The sequence below is a fragment of the Abramis brama genome (assembly GCF_963993115.1).
Source record: "Abramis brama genome assembly, chromosome: 6".
Taxonomy (NCBI): Eukaryota; Metazoa; Chordata; class Actinopteri; order Cypriniformes; family Leuciscidae; genus Abramis; species Abramis brama.
In genome coordinates, this window is record NC_139968.1 from 16223599 (window position 1) to 16243811 (window position 20213).

Below are 20213 nucleotides of genomic sequence, written 5' to 3' on the forward strand. Positions count from 1 at the left end.
TATATATATTTTTTGTCTAAAGTAAACGGCCCATAAAATTGGTACATCGGCAGCCCATTCATTTTGTTTTGTGTTACTTAATTCGCTGGGGTCTTTTGCATTGGTCAAAAAAAGTCATCATAGTTTTTTTTTTCTTTCTCACAGACCGGACCATGAAACACATAGATCAGTGGCCCATTGGTTCTTTTATTGATTGACACTGGGCTGGCCCAAACACATCTTTAAACACCTCCTCCTTTGGGCTCTACGCGCACGTGCTGTGTCAGTGTGTATCTGTCAAAATAGTCAGAGAGATGGAGAATAAAACGCAAGGAATGTGCAGAGAAATAGCGTGAAAAAAAGAAGCAGGCCCTTCAAGCAGACGCTAAAATGTGTCAAAATAACAGATATGTTTTCTGCAGCAGATGGCAGCATTCTGTGACAGATGATGATAGTGAGGAGGATAAGGAGAGATGAGTGAGTGTAGAGTTTGCGGTAACAGGCACGCTGAGCAGAGGCCCCTGGAGGCCCCCCTCCTCCCTCGTAGCCTCGTGACCCAAAATAACACAGCATCTTACAGTAAAAGGAAGCTGTGGGTTTATCTTTAGTTTAAAACAAAACCACTGTCTCCAACTCCATTTCTTGTGATGTTAACCCTTCCCAGCTGGCATTCGACTGACCTTAAACGTTTAAATGTGGTTGAAATAATGTCAGTTTATGGAAAAACATTAATTCAACGTCAAAACAATGTTGAACACCAAATGGTTGAAATGGTGTTGTTAACTCACTATGGATTCAACATAGAAATATAAATAAAATTTGAGTTGTACGTCAAATCAACATTATTTTTACAACCATGACTTTTAAACATTTTGTTGAAATATATCAGTAGAAAAATAACGTTGTTCCAACATCCAAACAATGCTGATCAATTAACTGTTGAAAAAGTGTTGATGCATGAATAATGATACAACGTTGAAAGATCAACTCTGAATTAAACGTTTGTTAAGTAACATTAATTCAACGTCAAAACAACGTTGAACACTAAATGGTTGAAGTGGTGTTGTTAACTCACTACGGATTCAACATAGAATAAAAATAATTTTTTTAGTTGTACGTCAAATCAACATTATTTTTTTACAACCATGACTTTTAAACATTTTGTTGAAATATATCAATAGAAAAATAACGTTGTTCCAACATCCAAACAATGCTGATCAATTAACTGTTGAAAAAGTGTTGATACATGAATAATGATACAACGTTGAAAGATCAACTCTGAATTAAACATTTGTTAAGTAACATTAATTCAACGTCAAAACAACGTTGAACACTAAATGGTTGAAGTGGTGTTGTTAACTCACTACGGATTCAACATAGAAATAAAAATAAATTTTTTAGTTGTACGTCAAATCAACATTATTTTTTTACAACCATGACTTTTAAACATTTTGTTGAAATATAGGCTATCAGGAGAAAAATAACGTTCCAACATCCAAATAATGCTGATCAATTAACTGTTGAAAAAGTGTTGATACATGAATAATGATACAACGTTGAAAGATCAACTCTGAATTAAACGTTTGTTAAGTAACATTAATTCAACGTCAAAACAACGTTGAACACTAAATGGTTGTAGTGGTGTTGTTAACTCACTACGGATTCAACATAGAAATAAAAATAATTTTTTTAGTTGTACGTCAAATCAACATTGTTTTTTTACAACCATGACTTTTAAACATTTTGTTGAAATATATCAATAGAAAAATAACGTTGTTCCAACATCCAAACAATGCTGATCAATTAACTGTTGAAAAAGTGTTGATACATGAATAATGATACAACGTTGAAAGATCAACTCTGAATTAAACGTTTGTTGAGTCGTGATAAAAGCGCTTTCTAACGTTACATCTTTTCTTTTTTTTTTTTTTTTTTTTTGCATAACACATTTGTTACAATTTGCCGAAAAAAGAAATTGATCTTGTAATACATCATTTAGATACAATTCATGTTTTCATAAGGAATAAAAAATAAAAATAAATACACATCAGCCAAAAGAGAATTGAGACGCTTTCTACATCTCCTGGCGTACTTTGAGAGCAACTCCAGTCTGATTGATCATTTTGGAATAGAGCTGGTAAGTCCCGCCCCTTCCGCTAACCCCGCTGGACCTCTAGGTTGAAAAATCGTCAATGCAAGTGAATGGGAGAAAATAATTATTTTCTGATTCCGTTTGAATTTTGCCATGAATTGAACATATGTTGTCTGTGAATTTTTTATATAACTTTTCGTGTAAAGAATGCTACAATTTAGCGGGTAGAAGTTTGATACGGGTAGACTTTGTGTGAGAGCACTTTGTGGACTACAACTCTCGCTGCTTTCGACGCGTTTGAAACGTCAACACCACTAGCACACGGACACTAGCTCACGGATCCCGCTAAACATGGCTGTGTCTTTGATGCACTTCATCGCCTTCTTTCAGGGAGAGAACAAAATCGTTGAGGTTGGTGAAAACCACGGGTAAGTCAACTTTATGGGGTGACGTCACATAGGCGACATGTAGTCTTTCTCGTTATGTCTTTTCCACAACTGCTAGCCGAAGAATCATACCATATACTGTCAAACTCGTAACATGAAAAGTTATATAAAAAATTCACAGACAACATATGTTCAATTCATGGCACAATTCAAACGGGATATGAACTATATCGTTCAACACAAGAGCTTGATTGGAGGACGGCGGTTGTCCATCACACAACTGTGATTCTATTGGCTCTGACGGTTCCAGACAACACCCGATTGCGCATGCGCGAAGTGGGTCTGTGTTGTCATCGTCAGGCAGATTCTGACCTGGACGGGTTCGGAATGAATTTGGTGGTAACATCTCAAACGGTAAGCAAAGTTTTTGAAGTCACATTTTATAACTAGAAAATTCCTAAATAAATGTTGTGTGTGCCTGACTCTGTCACATATATTAATATGGGCGTCGTGACGTCATACTTGGCGTGGCGGCCATGTTGATGGCCTCGCGAATGTAAACATACAACAAGTCGAACGAGGAGAAACAGAGTAGGGAGAAGAAAAGAAAGAAAAAAGATGCTAGAATCCCGAAAAGGATGTGGAATTTACCGGGATACGTTAAATGGGGAAACCAGGGACCAGTATGTGGACAAATTTTCCTGTAAAATATCCCGTATTTTAATACCTTACTCTCATAACATTAATGTTAGCCCTTCCATCGGACCTGTCAGTCTCTGCACTGTTGTCCTGTTTCTACCCCCTTGCCCTTTCAGCGAAACAGATGTTTTCAAAGCATCGTTTTGCTTACTTGAAGTCAACCTTAGCGTGATATTGGCCTTTTTAAGATAACAGCGTGGTTGTTGTGAGAGCACGATTTCATGCCAATCTGTAAGCAAAGTCACGTTAGACCTAGCTTCACAACTCGCATAGTTAATGCTGCAGTTTTGTAGTACGAATTTTTGCTGTCAGCAGAGGGATAGCAACAGAAAGATGAATGTTGAAATTTTCATTTTTCGGGATATTTTATAGGAAAATACTATACGGGAAGACAGCGGGAAAAGAGCTCTGCTGGAACAAGTTATGAAGTGAAGCCGGCAAACACTGAAGAAGAGCTTGAAGCTTTAGAGAATCACTTGGAGGACAAGAATGAGGGAGTAGAACTGGTAAGTTTTAAATAATTAATCTTGTAAAGTGCTGGCAAAGTTTCATTATGACAATTGGCTTGTTCACTTTGGTGACCACTACAAACTCCTCGTCCTCATCATGTGCCTGCTTTGTGGAGGTCTGACTCTGACCACATTTTCTGGTTATAATTTTAATTTCTTGTTTCTTGTTCTTTTCCGAGTAAACAACTGAAGATGTTGGGAGGCGTTGATGCTGCAGACCATGTGAAGAAGTCAATGGCTGCGTAAGTAACTTTATGTTCCTTTTTTGCATTAGTTTACAGTGATGTTCCCTGTCATATACTGTCATGCACTCCCCCCACACACCCACTTACTCACTCTCTGCTACATTTTCATAATGAACTTGATTGCAATATAATATTCTAATATAAATCTGTTTAACCATGGCAGAACTATGACAAATAAAATGATGGCCATAATGAGCCTCAGAGGAAGAAGTGGGAAGGTTGCCTTCATGAAGACCCGTCTCTACAAGATAATCTGTGGTGAGTTTGCTTTAACATAGTAGTTTTGTAACCGTGTTTTAAATAATTGAATATAGTAAGCAGAATAATAATTCATAAGAAATGAAGAAATCATTTTAGTTGGAGGACTCTACAGAGCATGGTCAAATATTATATACAGTACTCCATTCTGGGCTCTAGACTAACTTCTCTACCGGCAGCACTGGTTACTACCAACTGCCTTTTGTTGCTTGCCCAAGCACATGATTATCAATGACCTTGCACATTGATCAATACTAATTTATATACTTGAAACATTGGCAATTCCACAAAAGTTGATATTTGCAAAATATTTTAATTTGAGAGGTTAACGTTTGCTAATACTGATCTGTTTTCCCCCCCCTCATCAGACGCTGTCTTGAGCTCATTTGATACAACTACAACAAAAGTAGACGAATACATGGCCAAATACTTGAAATATGCACCAGAGAGGATAGGTGGCGGTGGCAGAAAGAAGTAACAAGAAGGGAAGATTTAACCAGCCGTGTTCAATGTTGCCCAATGTTTGGGCCGTTTTTCTAAAGGTTAAAGTTCGACACGTGTAAAATGATGTTGTGTGAAATGTTGGCACACTTGCAGCCATGCAATAAAGCATGTTTCTTACGTCAGTGAAATGTCTTTATTAATCTTCTTCCTGGTCTTGCTTTGACCAATTGGCTTCTTCCTAGCTGACTGTTCAACGTTGATTAGATTGACGTTGTAATGACATTGCTATTTCAACGTTGATTAGATTTGCAAAATCTAAACTAAAATCAATATTGATTCAACGTTGGCAAATTCACCTAGTTGAGAAACGTGACGTTGGAATGACATTGCTATTTCAACGTTGATTAGATTGACGTTGGAATGACGTTGCTATTTCAACGTTGATTAGATTGACGTTGGAATGACGTTGCTATTTCAACGTTGATTAGATTGACGTTGGAATGACGTTGCTATTTCAACGTTGATTAGATTGACGTTGGAATGACGTTGCTATTTCAACGTTGATTAGATTGACGTTGGAATGACGTTGCTATTTCAACGTTGATTAGATTGACGTTGGAATGACGTTGCTATTTCAACGTTGATTAGATTTGCAAAATCTAAACAAAATCCAACGGTTATCCAACACTGACACCTGACGTTGATTCAACGCTGACTCTACGTTAAAATGCCAGCTGGGTTGTGTGGTGTTCATATTTTTGTTACTCAGCCAGTGTTCGTGGGTCTGGTGGACCCGCTGCATTTTTGGGTTTTTAATTCAACACAATCAAAAATGTTATGTTAAAATACTGAACAGATGTTTACTTCATCCCAATTACAAGCAATATAAACAGCATGTATGGTTAATATTTTCTCTTTACCTTTGTTAGATCACATTTAAGAATTGCAACCTCGTGTGGGAGTGGCAGGAGTAGAAACACAAAACTCACTCTTGCACTCTTTCACACTTACACACAATCTCTCTCTCACACGCACGCGCACACACACTCATGCACACACATACACACACCCACAACACACACACAGACACACACACACACGCACGCACACACACACACACACACCCAGCAAAGGAGATCTATAAATATCTATAAAACAAAAGACAAAATGGAAACTATCACAGAACAAAATCAGAAAAAAGTTTGTGTTTTAACGTGTGTGTGTGTGTGTGTGTGTTTAGGTAGTGTGTGTATGCATGTATCCACACATGCACAGGTCCAAGGGCTCGATGTTTGCAAGCACACATGTATATACATGAACATAATGAACATGCGCCTGAAAACTAAAATTTTCTCTTATTTTCAATCTCTCCCATTCACTTTCAATGGCCGGCAATTTTTGACCGAAATGAGATGCCTACTCTCAGATAAATGAGGCATACGATTAATCAGATGCAAATAGAAATATAAAACCAGTTAAAATGTACCCAGAACGTATTTACGGTGAAGAGGGAGACAGTACGGTTACTGTTAAGTGTTCTCAACCCAGATGGTGTTGCCTATAGATGAGCACGAAAACACGTCAAAAACACTGCCACATAAAGTTTGCACCAGATTGTGAACCTATCCGGCGGAGTCTGTGCTCGTCTATAGGCAACTCCATGGTAATGCATGTTGGTAGATTGGCACCTGTGTAGAGTTTCCTTTTGTTAAAAGCCCAGATAAAAGTAAAAAGCTACTATTTTGTGTAGATCCATGTCCGAGGCAGTTCGACTTCACAAGCGCCAGTCTGCGCGCTCTGCCCCTGAACCCCTCCAGAAGGCCCCAGGTCCACCCACCACAGTTTTCTAAATATCCTGTGGGAAACACTGGTATTGCTATGCCACTGCAGCTTATAGCTTATTTTAGGATTCATCACTGTAGAGGTATAGTTCAATTGTATTATTACAATTAATTTGGGAGTTATTTCATCTGTTAACTCTCACTCATTCTTACTCACTCGTGACATGGCATTAGTGGTTTTAAGGAATAGGAGTTGGTATACATATTCAAGGGCATCCAAAGATGGGTGGTGTTTATGATCATAGTGGGCCAGTCTGGGCCAAAATGCCAGGGCCGATTGTTTGTCCCAGTCCAGCCCTGATGGCTGTGTGCATTTGTCTGTGGATTTGAAACTTATATGGTAGTTACATAGCCCCTAGACATCTGCTATCATAAAAAAGCCAGGAAATTTCATTTTTGACAATATGGGACCTTTCAGTTCAAAAGAGAAGAACTCTTACAGATGAACGAACTGCAGGAATGATGCAAATCCGATGGAAAATGAGAAAAGTAGATCCAAGTTCGATTTGTTTACAGGTGGCTCGCCATCTATTTCCTTCACTCGTCACGCGACTTATCACAATTAATTCTCTAAATCACTCTTTCTCCTCTCTGTATTCTATCTCCGGTTTTCCGATCTGCGTTGCTCACAGGGGGGCGGAGTCAGTGCTGCTGCCTGGTTTTTCTGATTGGATGCCAAACATCTGCAGTGCTATCTCCAGTTCTTATTAGTTGCAATAATTTACATAGGCTATTACTTATATGAATAATAAAATATATGATTTACATATTATAATAAACTATCACATTGTCACAAGGTTTTGTTTTATTTGCTGTTCACTCACATACATATTTAGTTAAATATGTAATTATCGATTTAAATTTTGAACTTTTTGGACAAATTAAGTTTGGCATAGACTGCAAATGTACTAATTTAAGTCTGGGTTACACCATATTTTTGGATATATCATATACACAGTTATTCAAAACCTAAAGCTCTTCTTTCATGAGCTCCTATTTTACAGTTTTTCTCGATTGCTTAAACACATTTGCCCACTCTGACATCACATTTTCAAAACAGTTAACACAGGATAAAACTGAAGCTCAATGGCCAAAATGACTCATTTTGTTAGCAAAATGCTCGAACACTCACAAAACATTAAAAACATGCAACATAAGCAAATATTTCCATCAAACACCACAACTTGTGGTCAAATTAATATATTCTTTCAATCAATCATTACACAATGGACAACAAAATACAAAATACAGCCATCAATATGAAATATGATACTTGACAAACTCAAATGGATACTGGAAAAAAAAAAGCTACCAAAGGAAACTTATGGGTGGAAATACACATTCAGTCCATTCGTTCTTGACGATTATGCCACAGGTTCTCATCAACATTGCATTGAATGTTTTCCCTTGCAATACACCAAGGGAAATACCTCCTTGCATGGCGTATCCATCCCTGGCAGTCCTCTGCACCTATTTCCAGGCAACCAGCATTCATTGCCTCCAGGAGGGGCATCTGCTCATATGGCCGGTTATCATACACCTTCCACCTCCAAGCAGAGAAGAACTCCTCGATTGGGTTCAGAAAAGGCAAGTATGCAGGGAGGAATTGCATCATAAAACGAGGCTGTGCTGCAAACCATTCATTCACAAGGCGAGAGTGGTGGAAAGCCACATTGTCCCAAATTATGACATACAGAGTCATGCCAGGCCTCAACAGCCCTCTCTCTTCGGGTGGAATCAGTATTTCTTTCAATGCATCAAGAAATGTGATGAGGCGTTCTGTATTGTATGGGCCAATAGTTGGTATGTGGCAAAGGACCCCATCATTGGAGATGGCAGCACACATGGTGATATTGGCACCTCTCTGACCTGGCACTGCGACAGTGGCCCTCTGCCCAATGATGTTCCTCCCGTGTCTCCTCACTTTACAGAGGTTGAAGCCGGCTTCATCCACAAAAATTAATTTGTGATGTGCCCCTTCAGCTTCAAGCTCCATTATTCTCTAAGAAAAAGAGCAAATTCATAAAGCAAATTATTCCAGTCGCATGTAACTATTGTAAACAAGGTATTACAATAAAAAATCTGTACCTGCACATACTGGAATCGTGCCTCCTTTACGATGTCAGAGTTTCTTTGAAATGGAACTCGGTACAGCTGCTTCATTCTGACATGGTTTCGTTTAAGGACTCGATCTATAGTTGCCAAACTCACACTGTTTAGATTTCTAAATGCTCCCTGATCTGCAATTACTGCTGCCTGGATTTCACGCAGTCTGATTGCATTGTTTGCCACTACCATATCTACAATGGCAGACTCCTGTTCAATACTAAATATCTTTCCTCTGCCACCAGTGTGTGGTAATGTGTGGATTCTATAAAGTAAAAGCAAAAAGCATGTCAAAATTGACATTACTGTGAAGGGGGTGGATTGGAATCCACTGCTGCTTCAATGTTTATGTAATGAGTGATTATCATCAAGGTATTAATCAATATTTTTCCTTCTATATCAAATGAGTTGAATGACTTCTCTGGAGATTTTATTTTGTTATTGAAGTTACCAGTGTGATTACTGAAATTATTTTCATGTATTCTTTTTAATATCAGTATTTGATATTTGAATGTAGTAACAGTGCTTGCCTATTTATCCCGGCTTCCAGAAATTAAATAGGGACTTGTTTTGTGTTTGAGAAAGGTCTTCAACATGTTAAAACACATAGGGGTCATTGAAGTCTATAGTTTAAGGGACCATTTGTCAGTTAAAGCCTATATTTTCCATTTAGACTAAAGTGTCCTATCCTGAGAGAAAGAACTTGTTATCTTGATGTTTTGAGACGAGACTCCTGTTTAGTGTCAGGGTTTTACAGAGGATGCAGACAAGATGGTAAAGTTAATAGTTTATTTTCAGGAAGTGTGGAGATGCAGACAGATGGTGAGTAACAGAAACACAGAATAACAGTGGATGCTTAGCTGGTTGGTAATGTCCTTGTCTTTCTTTCTCTTTGCAGATGATGTCGGGCTGAAGGCAGAACAGGATGGTAGGCAGGACGGATTGGAGAGGAGAGGATGAAATGACAGGTAGGAATCCAGGTAAGTGTTCGGAAGTCTGTGGGTCATGTTAAGGTGAACATCGACGAGACCAGACAAGGAGTGAAGGGAGAGTGCTGAATATAAAGGGTGGTTAATGAGGGAGTGCAGGTGATGATGATTGGTGATTGGGTGAGTGAGTGCAGGTGTGCGCCATGGAGGATTCTGGGGAATGAAGTGCACACACAGATGAAGGCTGAAGAACGTGACCGTGACATTTAGTGGTCGACCGATATTGTTTTTTTGATGGCCGATGCCGATGCCGATATCTTGGAGAGCAGGGTGGCCGATGGCCGATATAAAGCCGATATTTTTATATATATTTATTTTAATCAATATTTAATAAATTATAAATAAATTATAAAACAAATTTTTAAAATAAACATGCTTTTATACTTTAGATGGCAACTTCTTAAATTTGCAATCCTATTACAGTATTTTTCACAAAGTAATTGTTTAGAAATATATGAATATGTGAATAAAAAGTATGTAAACACTGTAACAGGGCACTCAGTAATCTGGTAATTTCGTGCTGGTAATCATATTTTTTCAAATAAAGACAAGGTAACGCTAATTTTACATACAGCACAGTGAAAACGATATGAATATGACACAGTTGGCAACTGGTTATATATCAGCATATTTTAAAATGAAGGATTTAAAGTGTAAGTTGCAGGTTAACCACCACAGCCAATTAATGTGTAAATTAAAGTGCTCTATATGTATATATTTAATTATTTCTGTCTTAAAATGTGTTAAAATAACATTTATTGGGGTTTCTTCGAAGGTAGCGTGTTTTTTCAGTTACTGGGTGATGACGTCACAAGAGGAACTCGCAACCCATACTCTGCTAGATTCTTACTGTATTATGGCTATTTGGAGAACGACTGAGGATGTGGGAAACCATCAAATTCTTTATGGACCACAGCCCTACAATTTTTAACCAGTCAGGCGTGAGAGAGGGCAGCCATGGCACTCAAAGAGTTATTAATGCTTGGTGTGAGGAGAATTAGTGGAGGGTTGGCCAGGTGTCCTGGTGAGTAACGTTAGCTACGTTAGAGCTAGTCTAGCCTGGTGCAAACTTAACCTGGATAATATAACGGAACAAGCAAGTCTTTTCAAAATATTGCCGTCATGTAGAATAGCAAGGAGGGACAACGACTGAAGACATTATTTACTTACAGTAAGTCAGTCCAAATCAGAGCTGTAACGTTAGAGATGCACACACTGCACAGGCATCAATAGTCTCATCGACGCCTCAAACGTCATGTAATACCCTTCCTCAATCCACGCGTTATCAATTTCTCACGATTTAATTAGCGATGTTTATTGTCAGAAAAGAAAAAGAGAGATCGATGTCCCCATCACTGTGTTTGTGTGGGCTATGCCACCCAATTGAATCAGCAGTGGAGAGTATGTGCTGCCGTGAGGTGAACGCGTTTTGGAATTTAGTGGAACAGCTCGACCTGCGACCGGCTGATCTGACGTGCCTGAACCCGTTTGTTTTGCGAATAGCTTATTCTCATTTCAGGCAGGATCACGGTCCCCTTGAAGTCAGCACACACGAGTATGTTTACAGTTGAGTTATTTTATCCATGATTTTTTTTATCAAATAAAACATACAACCAACTTTTCTGAAGTTATGTAAGGCATCTATAGCTGCTAGCGTACGGTAACTCTACTAGTGAGTTCCTCTTATGACGTCACGCCCCATCTAGTGGAAGGGAGCGGGAGCGGTTAAAACCACTGTTAAAAGTGCCAACTTTTCATATTATATCAGCATTTTGGTATAAAAAAAACAATGGTGGGCGGTTCTTATCGTTATGTTTAATAAACACATTGCATTATCTTCGTGAAAAATTTAACCTGCAACTTACACTTTAAAGTTTTTCGATCGCGTCTCCCGTGAAGCTGATCTTCTGTTCGCATTCACTCACTTCGCACGGACCGACCGTCACTTGCAGACAGTAATGCACACTTCACAAGATATCATAGTTGGATTCAATTAAATCTGCAAGGTTTGTGAATTTAAATGTTTATTAGATATTCGGAGATTTGTTTAAATGACGTAGATGCGCATTTGCTGAATGTTGAGGGCAAATGAGAAAGTATTTTAGCCTGATTGTTTGCCTTTTCTGTTACAAATAATATAAAAGCAAACGCTTTACTTTACTTACTTCGCATAAGTTACCATTAACTTACTTTGTTTACCAGTTCTGTCTAACATAGTATTAGATATGACTGACAGAGATCGTAAATTAATGAAGACGGAGAATGTGAGTGAGCACTGTTTGATCTGAGGAGCTGCCGTTGCCGTTCTCTTCGTTCTCTTCGCCCGTCAAAATAAAAGTCTGGAGCGCCGTCAAAATAAAAGTCCCGCTTTCAACACATCGGCCAATCAGAAAAACTTATCGGCCGATGCCGATATTTCAAAAATGCCAAATATCGGCCGATATATCGGCCTTGGCGATATATCGGTCGACCACTACTCCTGTTTATAGTTAGAGAGTGAACACATCCAGAGTGAACACGGTGAATCTGACTGCAGTAGATGTGAAAGATGTGAATAAAAGTGATGTTTATTCAGTCAGCGCTCATACCTGTATTTACATCCTGTTTTCGGTCGAAGTCCACAGTAGTCGATTGTCGAGTTCACGCGCGTGATCATAGGTAACTAAACCTATGTGCGTGAACTCAACAATCAACTACTGTGGACTTCGACCGGTGTGCGCACAGAACAGAGGGCGGGGTGAGCAAAGCTCATTATCATTTAAAGACACATGCACTGAAACGGCGTGCTGAAAACAGAGCTGTTTTTGACCAGGTAAAATGAGTGTTTTCTTACAATACTAATGAGAATTTTTAATTAAAGTATATTACAAACTTTTAATTTAGACCCTAAAGAATCATATTAGCTTGTACAAAAATGGCATTATATGACCCCTTTTACAAATGAGAAAAACTGTAAAGTAATTGGCAGAGAGATGTTGAAAAATTCACGGTAAACACAAAGCAAGATTGAAACCAAATGATAATTTTTTTTACTGTAAGTAAAAAGTTGTGGTTGTGAATACAATATTACACAGTCCGAAAAACCTATAACTTGACCTTTGAATTATTTATAGGCCTATTCTAAAGCCATGATTGGTTGGGGTTGTTTGCACATGTGAGGAGTTAGTGTGAGGCTCTGATGAATTAGTGTGGCATTTTGATAGGTTGTGTTTGAAAAAGGAAATCAAGATACTTACTTTTAGATTTTTGCGAGTAATAATTGTGTGTTGTGGTTTTGCAAAAAGTGTTTTATGAAATTGAAAGTCGAAGGCCGATAATTAGTGTATGGTTTTGTAGATTTGGTGTGTGGTGTTTAAAAAATTGTATGACAAGTAAGGATTTTGTGTTTAAGCAGTTGAAAAAAAAAAAAGTAAAAGAAAGGAATTGATTGCACAATGCACATATTGTTTTTTTCCACTGTGCAGAAGTTCATCACATGATATAGCCTACCATTTTGTGGTATCACACCACCACATCCTCAACTTGACAGGCCAACTTCACACGCACACACATAGGTCAAGGGTTCTCAACAAAGACTTGACTTTGACTGAAACTTCTGTGTCTGCACCATTTTTGGTCCCTGATATCAGTGTCACTCACTGTCTTTAATTCGATAAGGAAGGTCCATAATTATGATCTAACAGATTGGGGGCTTTGTCCGGGATAGTCCAAGCAGAACCAGGACCAATTTTGGATCTTCAGGAGGCTGATCTTGTGTAAGTGTGTTTTCTTCTCTAAAGATTGAGATAACACTTGCTCGACGTCAGCCTGTATAAATCTTTGTTGAAGAACTCTCACTGTAGTCTCTGTTTGACATAAAACCCAAAATAGAAAAGGATTTATAATATCTTAAGGCTGGAATTTGTCCAGGCCACTTTTGGTTAAAGTGAACAAGATGAGGGAATCATAGTCGTGCGACTTTCATACAAAAGACTAGAGAGTGGCTAAAATATTACCAGATCTGTAATTGTTTTATCTGTTGATTGTCATTTGATTTGTGTCTAAATTAATTGCTGGAATGTGGAAATAGGGTTTCAAGATCACTCCCTGGGGAAAGACCAGTGGATTTTATGTATAGATATAGTAAAGGTTTCTGACAGAAACTTTAGTGTCCAATCTTGCTGCTTGGTCTGAACCCATGTCACAAAAATCAATGGTGCTTGATGGTTGGGGTGACCCAAATCTATGGGATTAATATCCTGCCATGATTCAAAACTGAAAATAAAGTTCTGAAAGGTTGAAACTAAGTGTTCGAAAACTCAAAATCTTACAAAAAAAAGTTTTGCAAGATCGAAAAATAAGTTTTGCAAGCTTGCAAAATGTAAAAAAAATAAAAAATATCTCTGCAAACATTATGTTGTTGTGAAAGCGCACAGGATACGCTAACAGGATGCACGGCTTTTTAAAAAGTTTATTTTATAAATTATCTTTAAAATAGAATATTCTGAAAAAGTGACGTTTCCATTTTTGCTGATTCACATTGGTATCAAAATAGGTAAAACACATTTCAAAGTTACATACACCATTATGTTTTTGTAAAGATCACATTAGTTAACTGTAGGCCTATAAATTACAATCAGATTATAACAGATTATTATTTAATAACACCATTCAAAAGAATATTCAACATGAATGCCCCATTATGTTTTATGATTATTATTTGTTTTTTAACTACAATTGTATTCATAAGTTTTATTGGCTTTTTTATTGGCCAGCAGCAGTCCTTAAACAAACATAAAATACACATAATATACACTAAATATTTTTATATTTTTGCCCCATGCATTCATGTTGAATATTTGAGTTTTTTTTTTTTTTTTTTTTTTTTTTTTATGCTTGTTTTGCATATTAAACTTTTTATAAATGCCACCTCTGATGCAGATTCTGTTTTCTCTGCAGTGGGAACAAATTTTTTTTGTTGATACTAGTCAATTTGATTGGTAAAAGTAGGCTAATATAGTGACTTAAAATGTATAGAATTTGACTTGAAAGATGACAGTTAGGGGGAAATTGCCTTTATAAATGTTAAAAAAAAAATGCAATGAGAATCAATTTAAGATTATTGGTTCAGATTAAATGACTTTTACAACACAACAATTGAACAGTTTACTGAAGTTAGTTATTGCACCAATACAGTACTTGAGATTTTATTATAATATTAGGCCAATGTACATGACTGAGTCGCTCGCTGTGTGAGGAGAATGATTTGCCAGCTGAGGAAAGTGAGTCGCTCGCTGTGTGAGGAGAATGATTTGCCAGCTGAGGAAAGTAAGTCGCTCGCTGTGTGAGGAGAGTGAGTCGCCAGCTGAGGAAAGTAAGTCGCTCGCTGTGTGAGCATTAGTGATGTGTCATGCGCAAAAGATGCGGCTCTGAGAGCCGATGCTTTGTAGTGAATCAGAAGAGCCGGCTCGCATCGAGTGAGAGCCGGCTCCCAGTTTTTTTCCTTTCTCTGCTTTCCTCAAGGCAGAACTTTGTTTTGATTGGTCAGCAATCGCATCGCGGCCAATCAGATGTGAGGATATGGGATCATACCATTATGTAAAAACAGAGAGGTGGGTGAAGCGAAGCAGCACTCCACTGCAAGTTAACGAGTCGTAACAACGTTAAAGGGTTAGTTCACCCCAAAATGAAAATTCTGTCAGTAATTACTCACCCTCATGTTGTTTCAACCCCGTAAGACCTACGTTCATCTTCGGAACACAAATGACGATATTTTTGATTAAATTTGAGAGCTGGATCACTTCTCCATAGGCTTATAAGGGATTGAAACTTGCTGGCCCAGAAAAGTTATTAAAGAGATCGTTAATATAGTCTAAGTGACTACAGTGGCTCAATGTTAAGTATATCAAGCGACGAGAATACTTTTTGTGCGCAAAAACTAACAAAAATAACGACTTTATTCCACTATTCATTTCCTTCTCTCTGGGCCTCGAGTTAGTTCACGTAGTGTTTTTGCGCAGCGTGTCTGTGTTACACGTCACCACGTAGGCTCACTATTGGCCGACGCTGGTCATGTGTGTGATGCGTGTGTCGTACAACACTGACGCGCTGCGCAAAAACACTACGTGAAAAGACTCGAGGCCCAGAGAGAAGGAAATTAATAGTGGAATAAAGTCGTTATTTTTGTTTGTTTTTGCGCACAAAAAGTATTCTCGTCGCTTTATTTAGGATCCCTAGGTTTAAAAAACTTGCATTCAATGACAACAGAGCTGTTTATTTGCTGTTTTGTTGTTAATTTGTGCAATAAATGCATAAAAACACTGCACATGAAAGGGTTTTCAACACACAAACCATTCATTTTTGCAAAGTTATGGTAAAATAAAGGCCTACAAAAAAATCCTAAATTAAGAGCCTTTCGGGAGTCGAAAGAGCCGGCTCTTCTTTGGGAGCTGAGCCAAAAGAGCCGGCTCTCTGAAAAGAGCCGAACTTCCCATCACTAGTGAGCATAGACTGTGTGTGAGGCGAGTGAGCATGAGAATTTCGAGAGTGAGAATTTCGTCATTGGCGGAGCAGTCGGTCAATCCCACCTTTCCAGTAAATACGACTTGTGATTGGACTGTACGTCAGCAGACAGAGCATTGGCCAATAGCAGAAGGCCCTCCCTCCAGGCTTTTTTTTTAAGTTGCGAAGCTTCATTTTCGGAGAGGCATCCAGCTGCAGCCCCGCAGACTCACTTCTCGCTAGACACCTGTGGCTGGACACCAGTGGATGGACAGCAGACGTCATTTCCGTATCGTCATTCACTTTCAAATTGACGTCATTTCCGTATGGCGTTCACTTTTCAAATTTGACGCGCCATGCAGATGTCAGCGGTAAGAAAAAAATAATAAACTGTCGATGATTTATAGGTCATGTCAGAATTCAAATGCACAAACTAGCTAGTTAAAAAAAAATGTTCGTCTTGTTTTCAAGGTACTGTGTCGTGTTTTTAAAGGTATTAGTGAACTCTGGTGTGCCTCAATTTTAGAGTTAGGTTGCTATAGATTTTCTAATTAAATCGTTCTTTGAGTGGTATGATTTAATATTGTAAATACGTTTTTTTTTTTTTTCACTTGGATGTGTGAAGATTGTACCCAGTTAACGAGATCTCATAGAACAGTCTTGGCAGAGAATAGTCTAAAATGCTAGGTTGTCTATATGCACACGAGTTTGCTAGCTAGCTATGTTTTTTTGTTTTTTGTTGAAGTAACGTTAGTACTTTTCCCTATGCACGTGTAAATGCCTAATTTCTAATAAATATTGCAAAACCATGAAGTGTTAATTTGATCTGGATTGTTTGGTAAATTGTCTGATCATGTGAATCTATGTATATTTTAAAAACAGAAGTGGTTACATTTACAAAAAAAAAAATAAGAATTGAATATCCAAATGGGCAAGGCAAAAAACTGTGGTCAATTAACATGTACAAGTCTGTTGTATTGACAAAACGTTATAGTCCATTGATCTAGGCTGAATTTAAGTCACAAAAAATAGTGATATGATCTGAACAATATATATTTTCAAGGTGGTTCTTGTGAATGCAGTTTGCATGAATTATTGATGTTATAATATTAAGTATATTGAGAATTGTTTCATGTAAAGAGATATGATAAAGATCATATTTCAATTAGCACACAGCTTTTATATTATATATTTTAAGTCATAAAAGTAAAATGACAATACGGAAAAGACGTGTGCAATTAAGCCTGCAAAGAATACTGTCTATCCACTGGTGAAAACAGAAAATAAATATGCTGTCTATCCATAGGTGAAAATATAAAATAAATATATGTCTATCCAGAGGTGAAAATATAAAATAAATATACTGTCCATCCAGAGGTGAAAATATAAAATAAATATTCTGTCCATCCAGAGGTGAGAACTAAATATGCTGTCTATCCAGAGGTGAAAATATAAAATAAATATTCTGTCCATCCAGAGGTGAAAATATAAAATAAATATTCTGTCCATCCAGAGGTGAAAATATAAAATAAATATACTGTCCATCCAGAGGTGAAAATATAAAATAAATATTCTGTCCATCCAGAGGTGAGAACTAAATATGCTGTCTATCCAGAGGTGAAAATATAAAATAAATATTCTGTCCATCCAGAGGTGAAAATATAAAATAAATATACTGTCCATCCAGAGGTGAAAATATAAAATAAATATTCTGTCCATCCAGAGGTGAGAACTAAATATGCTGTCTATCCAGAGGTGAGAGCTAAATATGCTGTCCATCCAGAGGTGAAAATATAAAATAAATATTCTGTCCATCCAGAGGTGAGAACTAAATATGCTGTCTATCCAGAGGTGAAAATATAAAATAAATATATGTCAATCAAGCGGTGAAACCGGAAATTAGCGGCGAAACCGGAAATGACGGAGAAAATGGAAATGACGTAGGCTGTCTATCCACTGGTGTCCAGCCAGTGGTGTCTAGCCAGAGGTGAGTCTGCGGGGCTGCAGCTGGATGCTATTGCATTTTCGCTCAGTCTGAGTTTCAGAGTTTCAGAGCAGAGCTGCGTGACAACGCTGCCACAAATCACGTGAGTCGCAAGCTCGCAACTGTGTGGGCGTATCTCCGCAAAGTGGGTGTTGTAAACTCAGCTCTGAAAAAATAGTCTGCAATAGGAGTGCAAATGTAATGTAATGTAATAAGTTGCGCCCTTTCAAACCTCAGTTTTCAGAGTTTCAAAACTTTTTTTCACCTATTCGCACACCAGTTTTCAGATCACCATTTACAAGGTTTCAAATCTGGAAAACAAACTATACACTGGGAGAACAGTGACAAATTCGAAACTCTGAAAAAATGATTGCACAACACCGTAAAAAAGAGTGTTGCACTTCTGAAGAAGGAAAACTCAAACACAATATTATGTTTGCAGAGATTTTTATTTTTTTTACCACTTTGCAAGCCTGCAAAACTCTATTTTCAGAGTTTCAAAACTTTTTTTCACACATTCGCACACCAGTTTTCAGATCACCATTTACAAGGTTTCAAACCTGGAAAACAAACTAATACAGTGGGAGAACACTGACAAATTTGAAACTCTGAAAAATTGTTTGCGCAACATCGTACATTTTTTTTTGCAGTTCTGAAGAAGGAAATCTCAAAAACAACATAATGTTTGCAGAGATATTTTTTATTTTTTTTTACATTTTGCAAGCTTGCAAAACTTATTTTTCGATCTTGCAAAACTTTTTTTTATACGATTTTGAGTTTTCGAACACTTAGTTTCAACCTTTCAGAACTTTATTTTCAGTTTTGAATCATGGCAGGATATTAATCCCATACAAATCGGGACATAAAATATATGAATGAATCTTATGAGTTGTGGAAAAAATATGAAGTGAAAGTGATTGCACCACAGAAGCGCTATATCACAGAAGAGGCCCTAAGTTGAGCAAGTAAACCCAATTCTTTGGTTTAAATTTAAATATGACACAGGTTTTGTGAATATTGAACCATACAGAGCCAAGCTAAAAACTTCATCTCATGTGTATGTCAAACAGTACTCATTGTCACCTGTGTATCCAGCCACTGTTGGACAATTTTGTAGCACAGGGTGTAGTCGTCAAGGTTATTGTAGTTTTTATTTTAATATCATTTTCAAATTTCCTATAAATTTCAGTTTAGTTTTATTTAGTTTCATTAATGGTTTAGTTAGTTTTAGTTTCGTTCTTATTTTGCGAACACATTTCTATTTAGTTTTTATATATTTAGTTTAAGTTTTAGCTTTAGTAATTATAGTTTAGCAGAATTAACAGAACACTTCCAGTTAAAGACATTTAATTTCAGCAAAGTTTAATGTTTGTAGTTTACAGTTTTCTCTTGTGAAAACCTCTTAATAATAAATAAATTAAAAATTAAAAACCCAACAACCCAATGGGAATATATCCTTGTTGTGTAAAACATCCAGAGTTGGACAGTAACAAAGTACATTTACTTGAGTTCTGTACTTAAGTACACTTTTTGAGTATCTGTACTTTACTTGATTTTACTGTATTGAAACTGATTTTCATTTTCAACGTTGGGTTTGGTCTTCTAAATGCGAATTTTGTCATTGTTTTGGTGCACACTAGCTTAGATAACAGTAAGGCTAACATATTCATACTAAAAGGCCAAAAACTTTAAATATGACACTATTTGAGGGAACAGCCATTTGGGTGTCCGAAACCATTGTGGAGGTTATTGAGTGCACTTATTCAATCTCACATTCAATCCCACTACTGGAACTGTGTTCTAGAAATAAATTTGATATTGATATGAGGGTAGGAAGGCAGGCATAGATTCAGAGGCATAAGGTACTGTAAGTATTACACACAACAATGCAACAATAATAAAACAATGCATTGACATTTACTTTTGATACTTAAGTACTTTTAAAAACGGGTACTTCTGTACTTTTACTTAAGTAAAAATCGGTCTTTACAACTTTTACTTGTAACAGAGTAATATTTGACCAGTAGTATCAGTACTTTCACTCAAGTAAGGAAGTTGTGTACTTTGTCCACCTCTGAAATCTGTTCATAATCTGTGATTACACAATTCCAATACGAACACACCGGGAGGTTTCTGGAATAACTCTGCACTGATCAATCCGCATTTTTAAGCCAGCTAATTTTACAGTAGGCTCATATTCA

The 20213-nt window shown here is 37.3% G+C and overlaps 1 protein-coding gene across 2 annotated transcripts in view; it reads left to right on the forward strand.

Annotated features, from left to right (window-relative positions):
* The first annotated feature begins 13094 nt into the window (after window positions 1–13094).
* LOC311084443 (beta-1,3-galactosyltransferase 2-like) overlaps window positions 13095–20213 on the forward strand; it is a 67498-nt gene continuing 60379 nt past the window's right edge. Inside the window, exon 1 of one of the 2 annotated variants that reach the window (XM_084116451.1) lies at window positions 13095–13303. The gene's annotated coding sequence lies outside the window, so the exon portion shown is untranslated. The remainder of the gene's footprint in view (window positions 13304–20213) is intronic. The other variant, XM_084116454.1, reaches the window with a different exon arrangement.